Consider the following 19420-nt stretch of genomic DNA (forward strand, 5'->3'; position numbering starts at 1 on the left):
ATTCGTATGAGTCCCCCATTGCTCACACACATGGAAAAAATCAATACAAAATCTACGTTTTTAATATCTTGGGGCAGTTATGGGACTCACATGTAAACAAGACTGTTCTCCTGGTAGGTCTGTTTTAAGAGACCTTGGTCAAATCATTCATAATGCTACACATTTTTTAAAAAATGTATTTGGAGTTAATTTGTTTGATTTTGGTCTTTTTTTATTTTACTGTATTTTTTTGATTGAATTGTTTTTTAGGGGAGGTTTTGTTTTTGATATTGAGGACTGAACTCAGGGCTTCCAGCTTGCTAAGCAAGCATTCTACCACTAAGCCAAATCCCCAGCTCCTTTAATGTTACAGGGTATCTCTGTACAGCTTGGACTCACAGTGATTCTCCTTTTTCAGTCACCCCAGTGCTGGGATTACAGACATGCACCACTACACCCAGTCTTGGTGGCCGGCTGTGCCTGTCGAGGGGGGGGGTGTCGGCAGATCATGTACTGGGGATCAAACCCGGGTCCTTGTGCTTGCCTAGTGAAGGTGCTTAGGCCGCTGAGCTATCTCCGTGGCCCCATGCTGCCCATTTTTTTTTAAGGTTTCCAAAGAGTCATAAGTAAAATCCTTCCTTTCTTGTATTAGTATTATGTGATTCTATACTATAGCTCAGCATAGAGGACAGTCCAGCACATCTCTAATAAGACTACACGTTACAGACATTGATCAGGAAAGTGTGAGGCAAGAAAGAAGAAAAAGGGGCTACATCAAGGACTGGTGAGGAAGTGTTTCATTCTAATAGTTATGTCTGCCTTGGAGACCATGGAGAAAACCCTGCCAAGAAAGTGGTTCTTTCTGCCTGGCAGCCACCCATTCTTCTCCACCACTGCTCACATCTCCTCCTGCAGGCTGGGCTACACTGTTGTCACACAGCCTGTGATCAGTTCAGGAGCCATCAAGCCTGGCCCTGTCTAGGCTAGGGAATTACCAATTGCTTCTCTTGGGGAAAGTCAAGATCTAATCCCATCTGGTTCCCTAGTCCTTTCTGGATTCTTCTGCATCTGTTCCAGAACTCTGGGGCTGGGCCTGTCCCACAGGCCTCTTCTTCCAGGTGGGATTTGTCTTCCCTCTTAAGCTGCTGTTTTCAGCCACAGTAGAGCTTCTCTGCACCAGATCAGCTGGACTCAAACCTGGGGTACAAATTCATTTTAGCTGAAATGTTGAAAAGCAGTGTTCTCTACTTTGGCTCCAATGATACTTGGAGTTGCTAATTAACTGTTCATTGTGGGGTGTCTCCTGTGCACTGTGGGATATGTAGGACCATTAGTAAGCAACCCATAGATGCTGCCCCCTCCTCCCAGTGATGACAAATGGTCACATACATTGTCAGAATTCTTTTGGAGCTTGATCACCCTGATTGAGAACTACTGATACCAGGCTGAACCCTCATTTTGTTAGAACTCATTGCCAGACTTTGCTGTCTACTACCGAGCTGGAAATGTGGCTGGTGCCACAACTTGAAATAACATCTGAATCACTGGAGAAAACACAGTATGTTCTCTAAGTTAGTTCTGCAACTTTTTAGGTTTTCATGCAGTTGCTAGAACATTTAACATTACATTTGAGTCACTCTCTGTTTCTATGGGACAGCGGTGCTCCAGCTGAATGCTATTTAGAAGCCTGTAAACATTAGCTCCATATAGTGTGCTGTGCTGGCCCCACCCCTGGGGTGCACTGAGGTGATTCAGACTGGATGTGGTGGCACACGCCTGTAATCTCAGCGCTTGGGAGGCTGAAAACAGGAGAATCACTATGAGTCTGATCTACGTAGTGAGACCCTGTAGACCCTGTCCTAAAATAAAAAAAATAAAAAATAAAAAAAAAACCAAAAATGAAATTAGCTCCACTGGCTAAATACGTCCTGGTAATGTGGCACCACTCAGAACCATTCCACGATGCAGTTTTATCTAATAACCCCATTTTCAGATGAGAAACCTAAGTTACACCCAGAGTATCAGGTGGTGTCTTCCCAAGACAAAGCCTGGATGGTGCAGATGTGCCAGGAGCCTCACTGACCCCAGGGCTCTGGAGTCAACATCAGACCCACTACTACATGAGATTCTGTGAGCTGGGACTTCACAAACTTCCTCCTGGGGAGGTGGGCATGAGTTCCTCACCTAGGGTTATGAAGGCTGAGAACGGTTTAGGTGGGCAGGATTGTACAAACTGCCTGGCTTGGGCAGTGAAGTATATCTGTACCTGCATCGTGGGTCCCTTTGTAACCGAGTCTACCATTTTAACCCTCATTCTTGCTGTAACCACATGGCTTTAAACTATTAATAAGGTGGTTGTGAGAATTAAGTGAAATACCCAGTGAAAGGAAAAGTCTTGCTAATATGAGAGGAGTCAGCGTCTACAACCTTCTAAACAGCATTCAGCTCAGTGCTGTCCAGTGGATGTGCACCTCTGCAAACCATGCCTTGATGCATAACCTCATTTTCAGATGAGAAACTGGAGTCATGTCCAAGTGACAGGGCTCCTAGCTCAGGCCTCCTGGGACCTGCTGGCAGTTCCTGGTCAGTAAATTATAAACACATCTCCTGAGGACCTACTTGGGACATCCAAAGTCTCAGGTTCAGCTACAGTCTGCTCTTGCACCAGACTGGGACTCGGCACCCCATCCCCCGTACCAGAGCACCCCAACTAATTCTTAAGCCCTGAACACAGGTACATTCCTAGCAAAGGCAGGGTTCCCTCACTCTCACTTACCGCAGCTTGGAACATGGGGTCCTGGGGACCCAGAAGACTGCAGGTGGAGATGGGGAGTGGGGTGGGGCTGAGTATGCTAGCATGAAGCAATGAGGACACCCACTCCCACCATGCTGTATGGCAGCCCACCACTAGGACATTTCCCACAATGCTTTGTGCTTATTTATTACTTTCTCATTTTCATTTTTATCTTCCATAATTTCATTTTGATCTTTGTTGGCAGAAACTATTAACAGCCTGTGCTATCACCTTAAAGTCTGGTTCTGCTAGAATCTCTGAGGTTATGTATCAGATTTTTTTAACCTAACATAAACATGGAGTGTGTAATCCTTGACTGGATTCTGGTTGCAGAAAACAAGCTGCAGACTACATTTAAGAACTGGGGAAATTGTATATGGATTAGATATTAAAAATATTAAGGAAGTTATCATGACTTCTGATGTGATTTCTTTGGGATGATGTAGATAATTTCACTCACAACCCAAGGAGAAGTTGAAGTCCACCGTAGTAGGCAAACTGGAAAATCCATACATTTTTGGAAATTAACACAATCAATAGGTAAATGGTGAAATCAATACTCAGAGACAAAAAAACCCAACAACAACAACAAAAAAAAAAAAACAGAACAAAACTCATGGGACAGGGCAAAAAGTATATGTATAGCTAAAAGAAAAATATTCCAAGAAGCCAGAGTAAGAAAAATTCACTTATAATTTGTATTCATATTTTCCCCAAGAAAATAAGGTTGTGGAAACAATTTCCCAGTGTCTGTCAGAAGTACTCCTTTAATAAATTTGCTCTGAGCACTGTGTGCCACTCCTGAGCATGTGGAAGCTGCCCTGCCATCTGTTGCATGAGCCAAAGTTACCTTTCTGGTGCAATGGCAGTCACTGTGCCCTTCTTGGGCTCCAAGATGGCCCCAGTCTGGGAGACACACAGGTGAGAAGACAGGTGCACGAAGCACCAATGAAGTGGCCTCTGCTGTGAACAAATCCACCAGCAAAAGAACCAAATTAAACCAAACCAAAAACACTGCTTAGACCCTAGGCCTGGAAAGGCCCTGACCCAGACCCAGTACCACTCCTCCTTCTACAGGTCAAGTCCCATGTCGTGGTGGATCCCTCTGGGGACTGTCTTGCCCAGTATAATCAGGCCTTCCTAGAGATCCTTGGAGATTCAGATCCTAAGAGCCCTTTTCATACACTGGCCCAGAAATTTGCTCAAACTTGCAACCTGTGCTGTCTGGGAGAAGCCATTAGCCTGCGCCCTGAGCTGATTCGGTGCTTCCACAGACCGATGCTTGGCCTGTGGACCATGATGCCACCATGGTACAAAGAACCTTCACACATCTTTTACATCAAGGCTGAATGTCCTTTAGGACTAATTCATCTTTTCATTTTATTATGGAACCTCTCTCTTAGGTTCTCTTAAGGGACACAGACCTTTGAGTTTTGATAATTCTAGTAAAATAGATAATGGTGATAGAAAAATATTTACTATGTCAGGCACTGTTTCAAATGAACGATAACAGAAAATGCCCAAAACAGAGAAAACAGAAAAGTGAATCAGAAAATGCCTCCAAAGCAAGGACTGCACGTTATTGCCATCTTCACACCTTTCACAGATGAAGAAGCTGTGGCACATGAAAGAGAACTGAAGCTGCCCCATGAGACAGCTGCCCCATGCTTTTTGGGGGAAAGAGAATAAATAGCCAAGTGGCAAAGGCAATATACCAGAAGGCAAATCCAGAATCTAATGGATCATATGAGGATTCAAAATTCACTTATGATTTTTAAAATCAATTTACTAAGGCATAACTTCCATAAAACGCACTGAGTGTATTTTGAATTCTGAAGCATCATATAGCTTTGTAAACACTACCACCATCTAGATGTGCAAAATTTCACCACACAAAACTACTTGACAACTGACTCAGTGACTCCTCACCAACTCCTCCCCACAAGCAACCAATGTTCTGCTTACTATCGATCTATATTAGGTATGTCTTGCTTAGAATTTCATGTAAGTAGAACATAGTTCTAGTCTTTTGTTCTGCTTCAGAATGATCTTGTTGAGATCCATCAGTCACGTGACTTAGCAGTTCCTTCCTTTTGTTTTTGGGTGCTGTGCCATCGTATGGCAGTACTCGTAATGTTATATAGTTTTCTCTTGAAAGACATTTTCCCCCCCAAGCAATAGGAAGATTTTTGTACCATTTTGTTTCTACAGACAACCAGAATAAAAACTGGTAAAATATTACCAATATCAATGATGCTATCATATTACAATTTAACTTGCACTTCTTTGTTTACTGACATTTCATACATATTTTCTAGTGCTAATGGGGGTACCTATGTAGTTCCTTTTTGTATTTTAGAACACGATCTACAGGGTCTACAGGGTCACTATATAGATAGGACTCCTAGTGATTTGCCTGTGTCCAGCCTCCCAAGAGTTGGGATTACGGGTGCGCACCACCACAACCAATCTCAATTGCTGGCTCAGTGTGCCCCAGGGGTGGGGCCAGCATGGCACACCAGGGATTGAACCCTTGCAATTTCTTTAGTGAAATACTTGTTTCAATATTTTTTTGCTTATTTTAACTAGCTTTTATTATTACAAACGCTCATTATATAATATAGATGAAAGTCCTTTGTCAGGTATTACTAAAGATACCATCTTCCAGTCTGTAGCTTTCTCATTCATTTCCATAAAAAATAAATTCCAAGTTACCTTCCATTTTACATTTCATGCTTTTCTGTGCTTTATCTTAAAAATTTCTGAGTACCTACACCTATAGTTTCTTCAATATTTTAATTGAAATTTTGCACATTTTGTTTACATAATTTTGAATACATATTGAAATTAAAATACATCAATGTATGGCCCTTTCAGCAACATTATTAAAAATCGTTCTTTTCCCATCTAACTATTCTGAAACATTTATGGAAAGTCAAAATTTTTTTTAACTATTGCCTAAAAAGTAGCAAAAAAAGGTATTGTTCCTACTCAGAAATCAAAGTAGTGGCTGGGCAGCCTACTATTTTTCTTAAATGCATAAAATGTAAGGTCACAAGGCAAGAAAAACAAATCCAAAATCTCTAGAGCAAGCTTAGCTACAGAGAAACAAGGATCTAATCAATTGCCTAAATAAGACCAAGAATGCTAAACACCACATAAAACTGTTTTAGTGGAAAGCAGACAACATGTACGATCAGATGGCAATTTTACCAGAAAAAGAAACTGATAAAATGTCAGACATAAAACTTACAGTAACATAAATTAAGAATATCCTCCAAAGGCCCATTAATATACTAAACAATAGTCAAGAATCTGATGCTGAAGACCAGCGTATGTGTTCCATGTATTAGTGATCCTATGATAACAGCCAAATACATAGAAAACATTGCTTTGCATAAAGAGGCACTTGGAAAACAATGGCTCGCTCTGTATGTCTGTATCACAGGCAACAGAACATAGGGACTGTGGTGTGGTAGACTGTTCAGATATTACCCACGAAAGGTATACTAATATACATGGGGCAAGTTGTAGCTCAGGTGATAATAGTTAAGGTGACACAATGCTGACTTCTAAAACAAATTAAATACCTGGTAAATGGAATGAACATGTCAAGACATAAACAACACACAACAACAAATATTCACATATGTTTAATGCTGTCATTCACATTGTGCTTTTAAAGCTTTTATTCTAGTGATTGTTTATACATCATTAACATATTATATAGTTTTCATATTACATATGAAATAGTTCTTAAAATTTCTAGATAAAGGTTATTACTTACCTTCCTCAAATTGTAATTTTTCCCTTTTATGCAATAAGTATGATGATTTGTTGAGGCTTTTATACATTCCAAACTCAATTATAAGCTATGTAATGAGATATCTTGATGAGAGAATTTTTCTTTTTTTTTAATTTTATTTGTGTGTGTGTGTGTGTGTGTGTGTGGCCAGCTCAGCCCACCAGGGGGCGGGGCTGGCTGGCATGTGGTGCTGGGGGATTGAACCGTGGTCCCTGCGCTTTGCTAAGCTTGTTTTAAGTAGGTGCTTTAGACCACTGAGCCATCTCACCAGCCCTCATAGACTATATTCTGTTTAAACCATCTTTTAAGGATCAGTGAGATAGTTCAGCAGACTAAGTATCTACTTTGGCAAGCACAGGGACAGGGGTTTGATTGCCAGTACTGCATGCCATGCCAGCCCGGCCCCTAAGAATGCTGAGCTGGTAACCAAGTTCAGGTGTAGTGGCACACACCTGTAATCCCAGTGCTGGGTAGGCTAAAACTAGGAGGATCACTACGAGTCTGAGCTGCATAGCAAGCCTCTGTACTAAATACATTAATAAATAAATAATCTTTAAAGTATTTCTTTACTGAGTAAATATTTTGATAGCCAACAAAATCAGTACTGACTGAAAGACTGCCTATATTTCCCACACTCTACATTTGTGTATTTAGTCTCATGTACAGCCTTCTGATGTTCTGTTAGGTTTGACTTCTGGCTGAATGTGTTTTCACATTTATCATACTTATAAGGTTTTTCCGGTGTGATTTCTCTGATGTACTCTGAGGTTTGATTTCTCCCTGAAACTTTTGCCACATACATCACATTTATAAGGTTTCTCACCAGTATGAGTTCTGTGATGTACTCTGAGGTTTCTCACTAAAAGATTCTTCACAGTGACTAAATTTATGTTTTCTCCCCAGTATGAATCCTGTAGTGTCCTCTAAGTTGTGATTTCTGACCAAAAGCTTTTCCACACTGATTACATCTGTATGGTTTCTCCCCTGTATGTGTTCGATGGTGTTTTCTTAGGCCTGATTTCTGTTTGAAAGTTTTTCCACAATCATCACACTTACATGGCCTTTCCTCTGTGAGTTCTCTGATGATTTCTTAGGCCTGACATATGGCTAAAAGATTTCCCACAGTCACTACATTCAAAAGGTTTCTCTCCTGTGTGCATTCTCTGATGTACTTTTTGAGGATTGACTTACAATTGAAAGATTTCCCACATTCACTACACTCAAAGGGTTTCTCCCCAGTTTGAGTTCTCTGATGTATCCTTAGGCCTGATTTAGCACTGAAAGCTTTCTCACATCCATCACATTTATATGGTTTCTTTCCAGTATGAGTCCTGTGATTTTTTTTAGATGTGACTTCTCATTGAAAGCTTTCCCACATTCATTACATGTATAAGGTTTCTCTGGGGTGAGGTTTGTTTGAGGTTGACTCAGATGTGAATTCATAAAACAGGATTTCCCACAATTACTACACTCAGAGGGTTTCATCTGTATACGACTTCTGCGATGTACATTAAAAGTCAATGGGCAGCTATAAGTCTCTGTATCTGTGTTACCTGTTGGGTGAGTTCTATGATGCATTAGGAGGGATGGATTTTGGCTGAAGATGTTTCCATGTTCAGAGCTCTTTACCTCAATACAAATTTTCTGCTGTTCTCTTATGTGTGACTTCTGTGTGAAAGATTTTCCTGCTGGGTCAGTTTTTTGAGCAGTCCTACTGAAACCATTTCCATTAAACTCACAGCGACTCTTATCTGGATGAGTACTCTGAGAGACAACAGTGAACTTGTCATGTAAATTTTCCCCAAAGATATCACATGTGCAAGATTTCTCTTTTTGGTAGGTATTCTGAGATGGAATAAGAGTAGCTTTTTCAAGGAAAGATTTTCTATTTCCATTATATTTATTTATTTTTATTTATTTTTTTTGAGGTGCTTTTCATTTTTGTTTTTTAAAAAAACCCAGAATGGATCAAAAAGTATCAAGGTGCCAGACATAGGCCAGTGGACAGCTAAAAAAAAGTATTCCTTAAAACATCAGGGACTTCATCAGTGCCTAACAAAGTTTAATTTTCTATTGACCTAGCTTCCTTTGCCCTATCCACACGGCACAGGTAGGTGGCTTCTTTCATTATATTTAAAAGGTTGTCTCAAATACCAAACTGTCTGATGGTAAATAGGCTCTATTTTATGACTGAGGTCTTTCTCTCTAGTATTCTCGCTGCAGTCCTTAATGTGGAATAGCCAGTTCTCATTGCAGTTAAAACCACCAGACTTTTCTCTTGAATACTGAAAGTGTGAGTCCAGTGAGTTAATACCCTGGCTTTTCAGCCTGGCAGAGTCACAATGCCAAAATATCAGTCTTGCAGGGAAAATATCTATGTCTGAATAATGTGGTTTACTGCGAGTTTCTTTGTCTGTAGTCAATGATTTTCTGGTGAGTGAAACTTGCCACCAATGCTTGTCCTGGTGTTCTGGACTCTTATCTGGTTGGCAGTCTTCTAGAAATGAGAAAAATAAAGATATGATACTTTACACAGCTCTTATTAATGAGGCTTATCAAATGTGACTGAAACATACAATATTAAAATTTTAAATATTAATGCCATAAAAGAACCATTAACATTTATTACCCTCAAATTACTCCCCCTTTCATTGAACTTTTATCCCATCATTCTTGCAGTTCTGGACATCCCATCATCTAAGCAGTTCTGGACATCCTCTTTCATGAATGCCTCTATAAGGTGCACTATAATAATACAATGAATGCTGCTGCCAAATGTCATCCAAGAGAAAATTAAGCTGCTAAAAATATTACAATATGTTTTCTTTTTCCTGCGGTACTGGGGATTGAACTCAGGATGCTGAACTTGCCAGGCGCTTATTCTACTGAGCTATCTCCTCAGTCCTACAATATGTTTTTATTTAACTTATCTGGCAACATGCAACTTTTGGTTCCTCCCCAAATTAAAAATAATAATGAAAAGTAAAGACTTTGAACTAATGTAGAACATCAAGGGAGTCACAATAGTACATAACTGCTTACAAAGAAGGAAGAACAACTCAATAACTGTACTCTATTTTTGGTTTAAAAAACTTATAGTAGATAGTAAAAATTAACATATTTGGCATCTTAAAATATAATTTTAAGGGCCAGTGAGATAGCCCAGTGGCCTAAATGCCTGCTTAGGCAAGCACTGACTGTGGTTCAATCCCAGCACCACATGCTTCGCCAGCCCAGCCCTGGGCATGGTGAACAGTCACCAAGACCAGATGTGGTGGCACACACCTGTAATCCCAGTGCCGGGGAGGCTAAAAACAGAAGTATCACTATGAGTTTGAGCTATGTTGTGAGACCCAATACCAAATACATAAAATATATATAACTTTTAAAATAGAGAAGAAAAGATATAAAGGAAAGAAGAAAATGGAATTTATTTATAAAACTGGAGATCCTAGAACCAATGACTCAGAAAATGTCATAAATTCAACATAGGTTATCCACACTAAGTACATGATAATAAAATCAAAAGATACCAGATTGCAGTGGATTTACCTGAATATGGTTGGCACTACAAATTCCCTTTCATTTTTATTTTTCTGTTGTTCTACTAGTTATTGTAACAAGGGCCTTCATTCTGATCTACTTATCCCAAGCCTTTTATTTAGCAGTGCCTGACTAAGTCAATAAACTTCCAGACAAGGCTAAAATTTGTGATTCTGCTGTCTCAGGTTCACAGAGTGCTGTCATTACAGGCATATACCAGAATGCTATACTAGAATCCAAATTCTTTGTTAAATACTACAATAGTTGGGTAAATATTAATTTATATGATGCTGGTTAGAGGAATAATTTTCTATTCTATTTATCCATCTTCCTAAATTTAAATGGAAAGATGTTCCTTGCTTGTGGACAGGAAAAAACAACACAGTGAAAATGGCCATAATCCCAAACTGTTCTACAGATTTAATACAATTCCAATCAAAATACCATTAGCATACCTCACAGAACTTCAGAAAAATTCTTCAAATTCATTTGGAACTAAAAGAGACCTAGAATACCAAAAGCAATCATGACAACAAAGGCAAGGCAAGGGACATCACAATCCTTGACTTTGGGCTGGCCAAATAGCTCAGCAGATTAAAGCACCTACAAGCAGGCACACAGGCTGGGGGTTTGATTCCTAGGCCTGCTGTGCCAGCCCCACCTCCAGCACGCGCCGAGAGGGCAATTGAGACTGGGTGTGATGGTGCGCGCCTGTAATCCCAGCATTTGGGAGGCTGTGAACAGGAGAATAAAGTCTGATCTAGTAGTGAGACCCGGAACACCCTATAGACCCTTTCCTAAAATACATGAAAAAAAAAATCCCTGACTTAAAATTATACTACAAATTATACTCAAATCAGCATAGTATTGGCAAAAAGAAAAATGATCTGAGGATTAGTGGAAAAGAAGATGAAGATGCAACTCCAAACACACTCATCTACTTTGTCTTTGATAAAGGGTCCAAACATGTTCCCTGGAAGGATAGCCTCTTTAATAAATGGTTCTGGAAAAACTGACTTTCCACATGTCATATAGACCCAGTCTATCACCATGCATGAAACTAAAGTCAAGATGGATCAAAGATCTACATTTTTTCCCATAATTTTATTGAGAAACAGCAATGAGACAGTTTCAAATCAAATTAGTAGGACAGTTTAATACATTGCATATTGTTTTCTTAGTAGTTATTAATTGTACAAGATACAGACATGATATCCTGTTTACACACACTTTTAGAACAAATCTTTCTATTCACTGAATTAAAAGAATGTAGCTGTATATCTATCCTAACTACTTTGAATATACAGATACAAAAATGGTCATTCATTTGTATCCCCATTTTTTGTTTAGTTTTTTAATTCTTTTTAATTGAGAAATAAATATGAATGAGACAGTTTCAAAGCTGATTAATAGGACAGTTTCAATAATTAATACATTGTACATTGTTATCTTCTTAGTGGTTATCCATAGTACAAGAAGCAGACAAAATTTCCTGTCCAAACACTATTAGTACACCTCTTTCTTCTCATTGAATTAAGCAAAAGTAGCTGTATATTTATCCTAACTATTTTGTATATATAAACACAAAGTTATCTTTCCTTTGTATCCCTTTTCTCTCTTTTTTTTTGTCCTGTCAGAGGTGGATATTCTATTGGCATATAAATACTATAGGTGTTTGAATTCAGCTAAATAATCTAACACTGTCTAGTAGTCTATAATATTAGTGGGTTATCCTCAGAAGTTATTGACTTGAGCCTTTCACAACTAATAATATTAATATGGCTTTACTTTATATACCTTGTTTTTATACTTTTCTGCTGGATGGTTAAGACCAAGATAAAGCAAGACTTATATAGCAAGAAATGTAACTTTTATGTCTGATAAGGTCAGTCAAGTACCCTCAGGATTTATCCTGTAACTCTGCTTAGATCCTTTGTCAGTGTCAGTGAAGATGAGTCATGGCCATTGCTTGACCAATTTGCTCTCTGTGAAAGCCTGAGAAAATGTTTTTTCTCTCCATGTGACTCTCCCCAGGCACACTATACATCATCGATCACATTCCTCTGTGGTTCCATAATCATCTTGATCATAAAATTTGGAGCACAACTGAGTTACATGATGTTACAGTACAGGTTCTCCTATGTCCTGAGTCTTCACTGACCTTGAAAGGCTAGGGCCATAATGTTGGCTGACCTAGCAGTCCTTCCTTTTCTCCAATTTTGATCTGCTAACTTAGGTTGTTAACCCTCCAGAAGAGAAACTTATTATTAACCTGCAATATATGCAGTTCGGTTTACCCTATGTGTCTAGATGTCAAACAGCTTTGGCATATCATGGAACAGGCATTTTCCATCTTGATTATGGTGAACTTTAAGTCCTTAAAGAATATGAAGGAAAAATAATTTTATAAAAGTAGAAATAAGCATTAACGTATTTTTACGAAGAAATTTAGAAATCCAACCATATACAGAATTGTAACAGGACACAAAGATCTAAATATTAAAATAGAAACACTAAATCTACTGGAAGAGAATTTAGGAAAAAAATCTTAAAGATATAGGTGTAGGCAAAGAATTAATGAATAAAACTCAGAACACACAGAAAATAACATAAAGAATCAGCAAATTGGATCTCATAGTTTTATTTATTTATTTATTTATTTATTTATTTATTTTTGCAGTACCAGGGATCAAACTCAGGACCTTGTGCTTTCCAGGTAAGCATTTATGCTGCTGAGCAATATCCTCAGTCTGGGATCTCATATTATTAAAAAGGTTTTGCAAAGTAAAAGCAATCATTGACATGGTGAAAAAACAACATACGGAGTAGGAAAATTTATAGTCAGTTGTCCCTCAGACAAAAGATCTGTATCTAGAACATATAAACAATTAAAAAAACACACCCCTAAATTCAAAAACCCAATCCCAAACTGGGCATCTCAGATGAATACACACTTCTCAGATGAAGAACAAATAGCAAATAAGTATATGAAAAAATGTTCAACATCATTGGTCAAGAGATGCAAATTAAAAGAACATTGAGATTCCATTTCACCCCAGAAAAACTGGCTATCACAAAAAAAAAATCAACCAATAACAAATGCTGGAGGGGCTATGAGGAAAAGGGAATCCTTTTCCACTGTTGGTGGGATGTGAGACTGGTGAAACCATTGTGGAAAAACATTGTGGAGACTCCTTAATAAACTAGAATTGAATTCCTATTTGACCCAGCTATTCCTCTTCTAGGTATGTTCCCAGAAGAATTAAAACATCATACTGTAGTGATATATGTGCACCCATGTTTATAGCAGCACAATTTGCAATAGCTAAATCTTGGAAACTATCCAAATGTCCATAAACTGAGAAATGGATAAAAAAAAGATGTATAGTTTTAAAATCTATAATGGAGTACTACTCAGCCATAAATGACAACCTTGATATGTTATTAGGTAAATGAATGCAACTCAAGACTATACTCGTAAGTGAAGGAAATCAGACCCATGTGTGAACATCATATAGTGTCACTAGTGTGAGATGCTGAACAAATAATAGGACCAAGATATACAAAAGATATTGTGAATTGGGAAGAGACTGCTTAAAAGAAAAGAAAAACTGTTCTGGGGGAAAGAGGAAAGGAACACAGAAAAAGGAAAAAAAAAATATATATATATATACACACAGGATAATTAAGATAGTTGTACAGCTGGTTTCTTTTAGTTCATTGAAAAGTTTTTGCTATTATTGTTTGTACAGTATCTCATACCTATTTCTTATACTCTGAGTAACTACTTAGAGGATAACAATATGCAATATATTACTGTTACTCTGCTATCTTGTTTTGAAATTGTTTCTTTTTAAAACAAAAAAGATGCATAAAAATCAACATCAAGATTATAACTGTATCAATTTTCTCATATTAAAAGAAATGGTCCTATAAGGAATGCCTTAATTTGTTCTGTAATATCACCATAGAACATTAATGTCTAACTGAAAGTATGCTTTACTGGAAATTAGACATTATCTCATCTAAATTGGATTCACTGTTCTGTCTTTGGTGCCTAAGTTTATTATATCAAGGTCTTTATTTTTTATTCATTTTTCCAAAGCTTAAGAATCATGTTTCAGCTCTTAGGAGGCTGAGGCAAGGGGATCACTGCTAGCTCAAAGCCATCCTGGGTTACGGTATAAGTTCAAGGCCAGCCTGAACTACATATAGAGATCATACCTCAAAGCAAAAACAACATAATAACAAAAATCATTGCTCAATCTAACCCTAGAAACTTCATAAATGTTTCATACTTTTTATCTTATAACTGCTATATGTATTTGACAGCAATTACTTGCTGCTACATATATGAGCAAATATCAGGCCTGTGCTGAAAAGCTTTGCAGGATTGAAAACATGGGCCCAGGCACCAGAGATAAAAACCTCAGACACATCATTTGTGAAATGTACTTTCATTATGTGTTCTACCTACCATTTCAGTAGGCCACAACATTTCTGGTCCTTATTATCTTTATAAGGCATTATCCCCTAAGTGAACTATATGGTTTAGTTATATCAGTAATTTCATAATTCTTTCCTTAAATCATCCTGTACTTTGGCCTGATAGATACATAACTTGCTTTTATCTTTCAGGCTGGGGAAAAATAGTTCATAAACTGAAGAAGAAAAAAATCCTTTCTTACATTTTCTCACAAATTTAAGCAACATTTATTTAAAATCTGGAAGCAAGAAGCAGTTATGACCTGTATTACTCATTTTAACCAGTGCTACAGAGTGGATTCATATAGCTGAGAGGCGTGTTATATTAAGCAGATTAAAATTGTACATGGGTACTTGTTACATATTGGTTCAGGTAAGAGCAAGGAGTACCAAAAATGATGAATACCAAATAAACTGTTTTGGCCTGAAAGATTAGCGAACCACAAGGGAATAAACACCAACAAACTCAAGTTTATATGGTAAGTACCAAAGGATGAGTATCAGGGCAAAATTTTCAAGTTACCAAAATATGGCCATTAAGTACCAAATATAGCCATTTTCAAAGCAGTCAAGTACCAACAAATGATTATACTATCAATAAAATAAAGAAGCATCTTGAAGTTGATAGCAAATACATAGTTAAATGGGCATTTTATCTTTCTAAATTCTAAATGTGAAATAATAATTCACCTTTTAGTAAGTAATACCTCACAAGATAGAAAATAAGATTTGTATCCCTTTGCTTCTTTCCAAAGAACTTCATCCTGATATGCTGGGGCCCACAAATTATAAGTTGAGTCTAGCAGATGTTCAAGCCTGTCCTTGTCCTGGTCTTCGAGCCAGGCTGGAGCTTGGAAGCTTCCTATTCTTTTCTGGTCATACCTAAAAGCCCTAGGGATAATGACGGCTGCAGCACTCATAGAGTAAGAAAAGACCTGCTGAAGATGCTAAGACACCTGGGGAAACTACAGGTTCTCACTATCCCTTCCTCATCTCATCCTTATCCTTGCAAGAAAGCTTTGTTCTTCTTTCCAGCTCACTGGAGTTGCCCATGCTATTCCCAGAACACTCACTGCCCTTCACTCCCTGTCCTTGACTCAGATGTAATGAATAAATACCAAGTTCTGGATGCCTCATGGCTTTTTGTTCCCCACAAACCACTGGTCATCCTTTATCCCTGCTGGACCCCTATTTCATCTCTTGCTCTTTTTTCCCTGCCTCGTGCCCTAAGGCTTAGCAGGAGACCGGGGACTCACTGCACAGGTCGCTGAAAACTGGCATGATGGAAAGGGTCAGTGATACTGATGCATTTCACATTTCTCTACCTCTTTTATACACAGGAACTCACATCAGTGCTAGCCTATGCCTGATGAGCTGGAAGTTCCAGAAATTTCACTGGGACATTTGCATTTAGAGATCCAAAGGAAGTAATAAGAAACACCTGTTCTAACTTGCTCTGGAGATAATCTACAGTATTATTAAAACTACTGATGACATGGTATATGCCTGAATGTGGAAGAATGACTGAGCGACCATTCTTTTCTGGGAGATTATAATCTCAGTGGGTAAAAGAGTTCGTGCAACACAGGAGTTTTCTCACACAGTCTCTGACACCTCTGATGCCTCCATCAGGCTATAGAAGAAAGACAGCAAGTGCAAGCTCCAATATTCCAAGATTATGCTCTAAAGCTAGGAATCTTAGCCAAAACTTCTTTGTTTTTCTAGCTGAGGTCAGATACTTTATTATTTTTATTAGAAAAATATCCCTTTGGTCTTATGCTTATACCATAAGAATTTTATCTGTATCATATATTTTGCTTTTTCTTATTTTCCTTTGAAACTTCCTTTGTTTTTGGCTCTACACATATGAAACAAAAGTTTTTCTCTAAGCATTGTTTTATGCATAGTTCAGAGCATCACATATACATACTTTAAATTTTTGAAAATCCTGTGAATATTGGATAGTTTCGACTTTGACTTAATCTCTAATCAAATGTTTTTAAGGATATATTTGTCACTGATTTCAAAAAGACTTTGTCTCATATTATTTGGGGAATTTATTGACATTTACCTGAAATATTTCTATGCTTTGTCAATGTTCCAATGTTATTTTAGGGTTGTTTACTCTTTGATTTTGGAGTAGAATTTTGAAAAGCTATAGAATCATATTTTATAAAATACGCTTCTAGAGCATGGGTTAATAACCATAAGAAGCCAGGGAGTAAATGCATTTGGCAGTGGTTCTTATGTGGTCCCTGTTACAACTTCTCAATTGTGGCTTGTGTCATAAATCCATTATTAAATGAATTATGTGTTTGTTCTAATACATCTGTGTTTACCATAAAGTGCAGCAGGCAAGATCTGATGTAAGTTCATGGTTCGTTAAACACTCTGTTGGAGTTTCAATTGTACTGGCTCTGCAGGGAAATCAGAGAAGAGCAAAGACCTAGCGTATCTGATTTTGTGATACCTCAATATGTGAACCTCATTCCTTCCACAATTCTGGTCACAATCTGAATTGGACAACAACCTAATCAAATTCAGTGGTTAGTTCCATGTTGCCCTTATTCTGAAAATCTGATTTGGATCTTATACAATTTGATTTGTGCCAGAATCATGAAAAAAACCTAAGAACCTGATGTACCTGTTTGTTCATACTGCTCCTTATAATTTCTGTAGATCTTATTTCATAAAACTTGATTATTCAAAACTTTTACATATTCTTTTAAGCTTGTCTTTAGCACTGCTTTTATTTCTCATATGTTTTTAAATCCTAGCTGAACACTGAGGTGAGACAAGTAAGAGTGTTATTTTTTAGACAATATCTGGCATTGTTTTCTTCTAAACTATGAATTTATTCCAACAGTCAATGCAGCAGATTCATTATTTTATGCTATATTACACTGTGGAATTGTACAACTCCTGTGCAGAGAATAATAGATGTGGCAGGCCACAGTCTGCTACTTTTACAAAGGTATGTATGTTTGTAGCTTTTGGCTGGTATTTGGCAACTGAGATTTCAAGATAATTGCCTGGAATTCAAGCTCTGCTAAGAACTTCTGGGGGAGGGGTGTTACTGTGTACAAGCTCTTTGTACAGATGAGGTGATTTATGTTCAGTACCTGCTTTCTACCTGGAAGTCCAGTTTTTTTACATATGTTAAATAAAAGTTTTTTCCGTGAACAGCCCACAGTAAAAAGTCCCTAGTTTCTACTGAACTTTCCAATTATCTTTCTATATATGTGTGTTATAATTTATTGCTGTGGAACCCAGCATGTTTGCTTACTCTGCACCTTGTCCCATGCCTTTTCTTCTTCAATTCTGTTCTATATTCTTTCTGTTACATTTCAGCCATAACGATTACTATAAACTGAGTTCTATGAGTCCCCCTAGTGAATCAGTGAACCTTCTGTCAGGTTTCAAGAACTCACCTGGGGAATTCCTGCTTAGATATTGTTTCCCTTTACCTAATGACCATGGATCAACTCCTTGTCCCCGTGTGAATACAAATTTTGGTTTTGGAAAGCAGTACCCTGTAAAGAAATAATTTAGAGGTCAGAGGCACAGGTTTCCCAATTGCACAGAACTATCACAAAGAATCAATAGCTTGGATCTCATTAAACAGCTTTTTTACAGCAAAAGAAACCACCAATAGACTGAAGAGACAACCACAGTGTAGGAAAAAGTGTTTTCCAGTTGTTCCTCAGGCAAAAGATTACTACTGTGAACATATAAAGAACTTAAAAAAATAAGACCCCCCCAAAATGCAAAGACCTAATCTAAAAACAGGCATCTGAGATAAACACACTTCTCAGATGAAGAATACAAACAGCAAATAATATATGAAAAAATGTTCAACATCATAGGTCATTCAAGAAATGCAAATTAAAACAACAATGAGATTCCATCTGACCTCAGAAAGAATGGCTATCATAAAAAAAAAAAAAAAATTCAACCAGCAACAAATACTGCTGGGCCTTTGGGAAAAAGGGAACTCTGCTCCATTGTTGGTGGGAGTGCAGACTGTTGTGACCACAGTGCAAATCAAGTGTGGAGATTCCTCAAAAAAATCTGACTGGGGTTCCATTGAATTCAACTATTTCTCCCCTGGGCATCTTCCCAAAAGAATTAAAACATCATACTATAATGATAGATGTACACTTATGCTTAACCTGGCACAGTTTGCAATAGCCAAATCTTGAAAGTAATCACCTGGTTAACTGACACACAACATATGGAATCAGAAAAGACCTAGAATAGCAAAGGCAATCCTGGGCAACAAAGGCAAGGCAGAAGGCATTACTATTTCTGACTTGAAATTATTGTACAAAGCTACTGTGATAAAATCAGCATCGTATTAGAAAAAAAAAAAGCAGACCCAAGGATCAATGGAATGGATTAGAAGATGCAGATATAACTACAAACACACTTACCCACCTTATCTTTGACGAAGGAGCCAAACATGTTTACAGAAGAAAGACAGCCTCTAGAGGCAAGACCCACCCAGCTGTTTCAGGAGCAGAACATCTTGACAGAGAGACAACAAAGGGTTCAACTCTAACAGCTGCAGCAAAAGAAGTGGAGCACAGCAGCCAAATCCAAACAACACCCACCTGGAGGAATCCAAACTTCATAGATCCGGACCTGGTGCTAAAGTAATAACTCTATCTAAGCTCTACACCAAAGGTCAGAAGACAGGTATATAAAATGACAAAAGGAACAAAATGCAGTCTCAGGCCCCAAGTCCACCCAGTACAAATGCAGAAGACACTAGCACTGAGGAAACTGGAAATCACACACCAGATATCTCGGAA

At 37.9% G+C, this 19420-nt stretch overlaps 1 pseudogene; it reads right to left on the bottom strand.

Moving 5' to 3' along the window:
- LOC105743897 overlaps nucleotides 1-19420 on the bottom strand; it is a 55678-nt pseudogene that overhangs the window by 14349 nt on the left and 21909 nt on the right.

The sequence above is a fragment of the Octodon degus genome, unplaced genomic scaffold, assembly GCF_000260255.1.
Source record: "Octodon degus isolate 3935 unplaced genomic scaffold, OctDeg1.0 scaffold00184, whole genome shotgun sequence".
Classification (NCBI taxonomy): Eukaryota; Metazoa; Chordata; class Mammalia; order Rodentia; family Octodontidae; genus Octodon; species Octodon degus.